Raw genomic sequence first — 9,052 nt, forward strand, 5'->3', positions numbered from 1 at the left:
CTTGAAGACTGGGCGGGTGGGAGAGAGATTTTTTTAAAAAAAATCAACTAGGACTGTACACACAGGCCTAATCTTGGATTCTTTGCCAGACCAGCCTCTGTGAGAAATCTTTAACCATTTTCCTGCTGGTATTTGATTGGGGAAGCAGCATTCAGCAATTACCTGGGGGAGCAGCTAAGTAGGAACAGCCTGTTCTTTGGTAGAAAGCAACTTCTGGGGCTCTCTTTTAATAACAACAACAACCAACAACAACCAACAACAACTGAGCAATTTTGAATAAATTGCAAGGCATTTATAAATGGAGGGAATTTAAAAATGCAAACAAACAGGGAAATCACTGTCTCCAATGTAAGAACAGAAGAAGAGCCCTGCTGTGTCAGATTGAAGATCTGTCAAGTACACCATCCTGTACTCACAGTGGCCAACCAGATACCTGTGAGAGGCCTCAAGTACTACCTGAGCACAAGAGCATTCTCCTTCCCTGTGGTTTCCAACAACTGGTATTCAGAGACATACATCCTCTGACAGCCGAGGTAGAACAGAGCTACTGAACTGAACATAGTCCTGTTATCAGAAAATGAGGTGGACCACTTAGTCCAATGATTTTGGGTGCATTGGGCTTGAGCCTAAGTTCCAGCCAGGCACTAAGACAAGCAACGTGGCTGAAAATTGCACTATAGTGCTCTACCAATTAGGGATCTTAGAACAGGCAAATATAGTGACCAGCTGCAACAGAGGACAAACATCCAGCACTTTTAATACTTAAAGGGAATTTCACATTGTCATTTGAGCTGCTGAAATTCCCTATTCTACACAACTACAAAGGCTGTAAGAGCCTTTTCCTCTGTTGCAGCTGAGCACTCTGTGAACAAAACTGTTTTTGGGGTGGACATTTGCCCACATGCGCTGCACCCCCTCTCATGGTGGCTACTCTTGTTTCTGAAGTGGTCACTGCCAGCACTATTAAATGTCTGCATATCAATAAACCCGGGCAAGATCCTAAGGTCAGGCTGGGAGCCGGAGGCCTTGCAGATATTGGACACCAGCTCCCGCAAGTTGCAGCCCCCCACAGCCAGTGGCAATAGGAGCTATATTCTAGCAACATCTGAAGGCCCAGAAGTTCCCCACTTCTCACTTAAGGTTTTACATTTACATTGTACTCGGTGACATTCTCGCGCAGACTGTTTCATGAACCCATCCCTTTACAGTGCCACCAAGCCACAGGCATGAGGCAAGTCTGACTTACGGAGGCTATGGCTTCTGACATTTGACATTGCCCTGGCTGGTCCTCCTGCAAGAGAAGTGTATGTGAGAGAGTTCAGACCAGGACATTTTGTCTTCCTCTTATTTCTGTTGCTGTGCTAGCTAACCCCTGATGACCCCAGGATACCAAATGCTAAATTCAGAACTTGGCATGAACCCAAGGAATCAGCACGAGAACTTGAACCCGACTGCTTTATCCTGTGCTCTTTTTGAGACCCAATGTGAATAGTAGATGGAAAACCCATGTCCAGTTTAGCCCATCACAGCCTCTTTCCACAACTTCCCCCATAAAGATGTTGGGCAAATCTCTGTTGCTGTTTGTTGGCTCATTCCATACTTTTTATGGTGTGCCACTTTGTATAGGACCATGCATGGACAATACCACGATAGCCACCTAGCATTGTCAACCAGTGATGTTTTACTGGTCCACCCAAGAATGAAGTCAGCAACCATTATTATTAAACTGAACTTGGATTAAACAGGCCTTCAATAGAAGCCTATCCTCTGTAATATAGGAAATGTGGCTGTCCTACTGTATAATCCACCAGTTCTGCTCAGGATTCCACTGTTCCGACTGCACCTCATCTAGTTCTCCACAAAATACTCTCAGCATTAAAAAATTATAATCAGAAATTGAGAGCTGGGGGGACAAACTGAAGAGAAGTGATTTGATTGTCCAATTGTTAAGTCATCCCTGAGAAAAATATTAACAGATGGAGGGTTATATTAAACTCTGCTTCTATTGACTAAGTATTAGGTAAATTCCTATGACCATTTTTGAGGATCCGCAAATTTCAGTCTTGATAACCAGCTAAAGGTTGAGGTCACGAAGCCACCAGGTGGGGGAGGGGCGTGCTGTTGTCTACCACACCGTGAAGTCATGGACAGTCTCCTGATCACCACCCAACTCAAAGCTTGAGAGAAGATCTGAATTTATCCACTTCCAAGGCACTCAGAGCACTGCAAAAGCACAACGTGACACACAGGGGAACCTCAGCCCCCTTGCTCTCTGAGCTTCGAAGTTGGAGCTACATCTGGAGGGCCACAGGTTTCCATGCTCTGCTTCCTTCAAGGTCTCCATGACCTTGGCATCAGGGGTGTTACTTGCATTAGCAGGTGCTGCTGAGACCTTGGCATACAAGAGGAAGAAAATCTATCTCTTGTCTCTGATGAAATAAAGTAAGGGTCATGGGGTTGGGGAAGCATGCAAGCCAGAGAGGATGAAGACTGGCTTTATATGGCTCTGCTCACCTACCAGCTGGATAAAGAGGACACATAACTGTAGATTGCCCTGGAGACTGAAAGTCAGGTCAGACTGATTAAGTCACTTAACTGCTAACTTGTTTGTGAGTATAAACAGCTAGGACAGAAGGGACGTGGAAGGCAAAGGATAGCAAATCACTGGTGAATTAAGTGAATTTGTGTAGTGTACAAGAGCAATCATATATCTGCCCTTGTTTTTATCTGGGGTGTATGATTGCATGTACGGTATGTGAAATAAAGTCAGAGGTCAGCCTACATAGTTTTTCAAAGAGTAGTTGTCATATTAAAACGGTGGTGTGTCTTCACCGGTACATGCAGAAATTGGAATTCTGGCCAATTTATGAACTTGTTGAAATGTATTGGAGGATGCAACAACCGCAGCAAGAATACTCATCGCAAAGTATTGGAAGACACAAGATTTGCCCACTCTGGAAGAATGGCAGATGCAAGTGATAGACTATATGGAACTGGCAGAAATGACTGGCAGAATCCGAGACCTGGGAGAAGAGTCGGTGGAAGAGGACTGGAAGAAGTTCAAAGAATATCTCCAAAAGCATTGTAAAATGTTTGAATATTAAAATGAGGTTGGTTATAAAGAAAATAGGGCATCAGTGACATGATAAAAAGAAATATGTAAAAATGCTTTGAAGAAAAAAAGGGGTAAGACCAGAGTATTATTATGTCGAGATTAAACAAATGATATAAAGGATTAAGTTATAAAAAACATGTGATAAGTGGTTTTAAAAGTAAAGGAAATTAAAGGCATAATAGGTTGAAATGTATAATATTGAATAAGATTGGAAAGAGGGTAGGGAATTGCTGAATTTGATTGTGTAAAGGGGAACACAGAAAAGGGAGATGTGAGGAAGTCAGGAAAGAGGGTTATAAAGATAGTAAATAAGAAATAAATTTTTCTCTGTTTTCTGTTTTTTTTATTACTTCTTTTTTTTTTCTTCTTTCATTGTTAAATTGTGTTGTTTTTGATCGTCTTTTCTTGTTGTTTTTCCTGATTGTGAGAGGAAGCCCCTTCAGTTTATACTTCAAGATGGCTGCTGGTCTTTCCTACAACACTTGAGCGGAGAGGTAAGCGTGCTACTAGAGGGCTACTTGGGCTTGCTTTCCTTCCCCACCATTGTGCTCTTTTATTAATCGTACAAACTGTAAAATGTGGGTACTGCCATGGTCTTATTGGCTTGAATCAAGAGTTGGCCTTGTTATTTCAAGTCTCGCTGAGTGAGAATTTGCAAAGCCTGCAGCTATTCAGGCCTCAGAATTACAGGAAACAAAAAAGAGAGGGAGGAAACTTTGGAGAAAACTGCACACAACGAGCCTTGCTGCCCTTTTGACTCCAATCAAGCCAGGTTATGCAAGCCCACTAGCTTCCCTCTTTCCGTCTTTCTCCATCAACCCTATTCTGCCCAAAGCCCTGAGCCATGCCAATCTATTGTTATCATTTTTTTGTTTGTTTTTAAGTCATGCGGGATGCTCTGAGACTTCAGACCTGAGGCCTCACTTCCCTTGAGAAAATGTACAGCAGAGGCGCCACTCTGATAATTTGCACCACAATTTCTTAACTTGGAACCTGTGGTTTATCTTTTAATTGCCGAAAAACAGACTAATAAAGCACGGCTCATTAAATGTCCCAGTATTGTGAGATAGTACAGCTAGGTCCCCCTGTTAAGTCTTTTCAGGGAAGTTTTTTAAAAAGAAAGACACCGTCGTATTTAAAAGTTTACAAGACACGTGACGCTATCTGGTTTTGCATAAGGACTTTTTGGGTCCCTGAAATATAAACAAAGCAATTAAAGGGGCCTACAGAGAATGGCATTGTTCTGAGACGTGGGTTACTAGGAGCCATTAACTGTTTCTCCAAAACTCAACCTTTGGAGTAAAGGAGACACTCTTGTTGGACGTGGCTGAAGTTCTGAATAACAAGAGATGTAACTAAGTGAGCACAACTCACCCTTCCCAGCATGCACTGCGTTTTACAGGAAATCGAGAAGAGACTTTAGTGTGTGTGCTTTGTGTGCGTTTGCTTTTTTGAGTACACTAATTTGGAAGGGAGAAAGAGGGTATCTCAGTCATTTCTGGAAAGCTGTCATCTGGCACTACTCTGGCAGTTTAAAAGTAATTATTATCACAAATAGAGATTATTTACTGTTGCTAATTGCTTGGAGTGCCTATGGCAGAAATGTGCCTCATAAATGTTCAAAGTACATTATCACCAACTAATTAAGTAATGCCAAATCAACAAACAACAGCAGAGGTAGAGAGAAATCTTGATTAACTGATTATTTTATATGACGAAATACCTTTTCATATATCTAAACACTAATATATATGTTAACTCCATGGGCTCATTTCTGTGGGTCATTGGGGAGGCTTAGAGTTGGCTGGGAAACATGTGGGAAACCCATGGCCTGCAACAGAGGGCTTCTCCACACTTACCCTTTGCCCTGCTTAACACTTAGTCTGTGTTAAGGTTTGTGCTTAACACTTAGTCTGAGTGTTATTGTTGGGTTCTTTGCCCCAAGGTTTCTCCATGAAAGCCTGCTCTTTTAAGCTGAAATGAAGCAAATGTCCATTCAGCTTTTCCACTGGCTGCTATTTGTTCTGATTGAGCTTAAAAGAGCAGGTTTCCACCGGGAAAGCTCCAGAGCGAAAACAAGGCCGCTCAGACACAGAGCTTTAAACTACAGACTGTGCCTGGGAAGAGAGGAGGAAAGGGAAGTGTGGATAAGCCCTAAGCTTCTGCTTGCTCCTCCCGTCCCACAGGTACTTTGCTTGGCAGCTGCTTATGCAGAGGGCTGAATGCTAACGGGCTCTCAGCCAGTGGATCATCACCAAAACTAAGCGGTTTTCCTCTTCTACAAACAATGCCAGAACACCTGCAGCTGTTGATAGCACACAAAAAGATCGCCGCCACTTGGCTGACAACTTGGCAGTGGGTAGCTATCACGTCGCCAGCTCAAACCACAGCAGCATCAGTGAAACTCAGAAGGTTCACAAAAAGCTGTAGCTGCATCAGAATCAAATAGACTTGAGAAAAAGTTCTCACTGTAAGAAACATCTTAATGAGAAGGGGGCTGGCCAGATGGTTTGTGTAGATTAGTTCTACTAGGATTTGTCTTAAATAAAAAAAAAGTTGTTCTTAGGCATTGGTGTTCTGTTTTTTTATTTGATTGACTGGTTGGGTTGCTCCCTGTGAGGTGGTGAACATCAGCTGTCTGGGTTGCAGCTCCTGATTCCCCACAGGATGAGAGTCTGTTGGTGGGTAAAGGCTTAATCTCCCTTGATGAGAGATAAGAAGAGGTACATTTCATTGCCCCAGCCGAGAGATGCATGAGATCTTTTTTTGGGGGGGGGGCGGTTCAGTTATTGTTGGGTCATTATTCAGTGGACATACTTTTCTGTACATGATTATTTGATGAATGAGTGTTTAAAACACATTAAGTGTGTGGTTATCTTCCAACACTCCTCTCAGCACTTCAGGCCCTGAGACCTTTGGGTATAGGGCAGTATAATAATAATAATAATAATAATAATAATAATAATAACAACAACAACAACAACAACAACAACAATAACAACAACAACAACAACAACAACAACAATAATAATTATTTTAAAGCAGCCATCTATGAGATGTTTTATCCATCAGTAGGTTTTGCTTAACCTGTAATGGTAAGCAATATTTGCAGTCTCTCATATTTGATCAGTCGAATACCCCAGCCATTGAAGCTTCTACATCCTTACATATGTACAGACACAAACACCCTGTGTGATATCCACCCTGCATAATTATATGTTTTCTCATTCTGAATGTTTCCACTGAGGGTTAGGGGAAGAGAAGTAGAATCAGAGTTACGAATGTTACAATGCTTGGAATAAGGAAACTAATATTTTCCTCACATAGCATTTTCCCAAGGGACCCACTTCATCAGCACTGGAAGCAGATTTTATTATATTGCAATGTCCTGTATTGGGAGGAGGGCAAAGAGGAAATCTCACAATTTTTGATATTAACCAAATATTCCTGCAATGTGGTTTTGATTTTTTGTTAATTTTAACTCTTGGAAGCATCTCACTGGTATGTGAAGGCTTTTACAGCAACACAGCTTAGTGAATTTTTAATATACAATGCTTTTTGTCAGGGTTTTATATAATAGAAAAGATGCAGAGATATGTGGCACTTCCAAGTTTGCTGCACATATATAGGGATGGATTCAACTAAATAGGTGCACCAGTGCAAGCCAGCACAGTGAGTCCCACTAGTGAGATGGGACTTCCCCCTTCTCTTCCCCCCATGCCCCCCTCAATTAGCTCTGAAGGTTCTGGAAAATCTTAAGAACAGGATGCAGGGGGAGGAGAGGGGAGATTGTTCCATTGGGCAAACTGAAATCCTTGTGCTGACAGAATTATTAGAAGAGCACAACACTGAATTTTCTCCCTGCCCTGTATCAGAGAACTGAAGAATTTCATGGATTGAAAGAAGTTCCTCCATATTTTCACATTTTAGTTTCTTGATAGCATAAGCACCGGCTGCAGGAGGCCAGGACTTTTTGGGAACCTCAGTCTTCTTTCTTTCTTTCTTTCTTTCTTTCTTTCTTTCTTTCTTTCTTTCGGGCCGGGGGGCCCTCATGGTTGATGCAGAACCCTGAGCTGGGCATGGAGTGACCTCTGGATGTTGCACGACGTCACATGCATGATGTCAGGATGTCGCGTCAGGCCCCCTCAATGTTCTTTGGAAGATGCTGCCTCTGCTTGATTGTACACTCACTTGATGCACAAGTTTGAGTAATTTGAGGCAAGTGTACGGCAAGAGGGATCGAAGGCTGTGTTGAATAAAGGTCTTGCCACCTTCTGCAAGAGCAACATACTCAACAGAATCCTAGTTTGAACCAAATATTTGGAAATGGTCTGTATTCTGCAACTCTTGTAATTATAATAATAATCCAGCATCAGGTCCTAATAGCAGCAGAAACTAATCTGTTTATGCACACAGGTCTCTCCTCCTCCAGATGTCTACCAAGATGTGTCACAACCAACTGTCCAAAAACTATTACAAAATGGGACAAGATGCACCTCAGTTCACCACATGGACTGTGTAGTTCTATCCGCACTTCCACCATGGGCCAAGCTGTAACTACATCAGATGAGGTGTACAAGCCCTGAAGGCAGGCCTGCATACCTTGTTACCCACCACTAGCTATATTTGGAAGTCCGCCATGGGCGTGACAAACCTCCGGCTTATGTAGTGAAGAAACAGAAGGATTGCCAAGCAACTGACAGACCACAATAGATGGTTCATGGCCTGGGTCTGGGTTTAGTCAGCCACAAGGTGTGTAAACTTACTCTGAGGCATAATACAAGTCTCTGTGTAAAGATTTCAAAGTGGAAGACTTTGGGGCAAATTGGGGCATTGGAAAGGGAGGGGATTAATGTGTTCTCTGAAAAGGCATTAAATTAAGCCAGTTGGAATCCCTTGAAATGCCCACATGGCTTAAATATAAGGACAAAGCCACTAACATTGGTTTTCTGTCAGGCCAAAAACAAGGTGGCCAGGTGTCCTGTTTTGCAGAGGACAGAGAAGGGCTTATAGAGGATAGTCCAATATTTGAAGGGCCATCAAAGAACAATCCTCTATTTGAAGGAGTCCTCTTTGAAGAGTGTCCTTCAAAGTCAGATTTAAAGAGAAATAGACTTAAGCAAAGAGAAGTGGTGGGCCTTGAAGTTTCCCATCAACATTTCACACCTGGACAGCAGACTAAGCAGGTACACATGTATCACCTGGCCACTGTCTTCTCCACTATGGTGAGATGAATTGTGTTGCTAGTTAAATTATAGTACTCATTTTTATATTTGAAGTTATCCATATAAATAAGCCTGTACACGTTTTTATGCAAATTGGTACCCTCTTTTGTCTTTTTTTTTGGGGGGGGGTGACATAGGCTGAAATCTGTTGTCGTTAGCAAAGAAACAGAGGCATAGATTTACTGGGATGAAACAAGGAGAAGAGGTCAAGAGACCTCAGGCTTAGAAGGACAGAAAGAGCAGGGTAAGCAATTCATATAAATACATTCATCTGGAGAAAAGAAAGCCTGTATTGGTGGAGACTGCCAAGCTGGTCATGAGCCTAAAATATCAAAGTCTGCGCTGCAGTTCAGCATCTTGTAAAGAAGATGACAAGACCTTGTTTTAAACTCTGCGATGCTCTGAAGCGTGGGAATGTGCAGGGGAAAGTTCACAGTGATAAAGAAACAGGCAGGAGTTTGAACTGTCCTCCCAAGTCAGTTTGCCAACACACATTGCAGAGCAAACCCTTTTATGACCACCTCCTCCGAACAGGTTTTGATCATGTTAATAAAGAGCCTTCTGCATAGGTCAAGGACAGGAGAGAGGATAATATCAAACGGGAACCATTCCCAGGGGATTCAATTACAAAGTTGCACCAGCAGCTTCCTGGAATCATCTTGGCAAGGCTTCTGGGAAAGACAACACCCCACCCTAGCAGCCCCAATAACCA

The sequence above is a fragment of the Podarcis cretensis genome (assembly GCF_951804945.1).
Source record: "Podarcis cretensis genome assembly, chromosome: 1".
Classification (NCBI taxonomy): domain Eukaryota; kingdom Metazoa; phylum Chordata; class Lepidosauria; order Squamata; family Lacertidae; genus Podarcis; species Podarcis cretensis.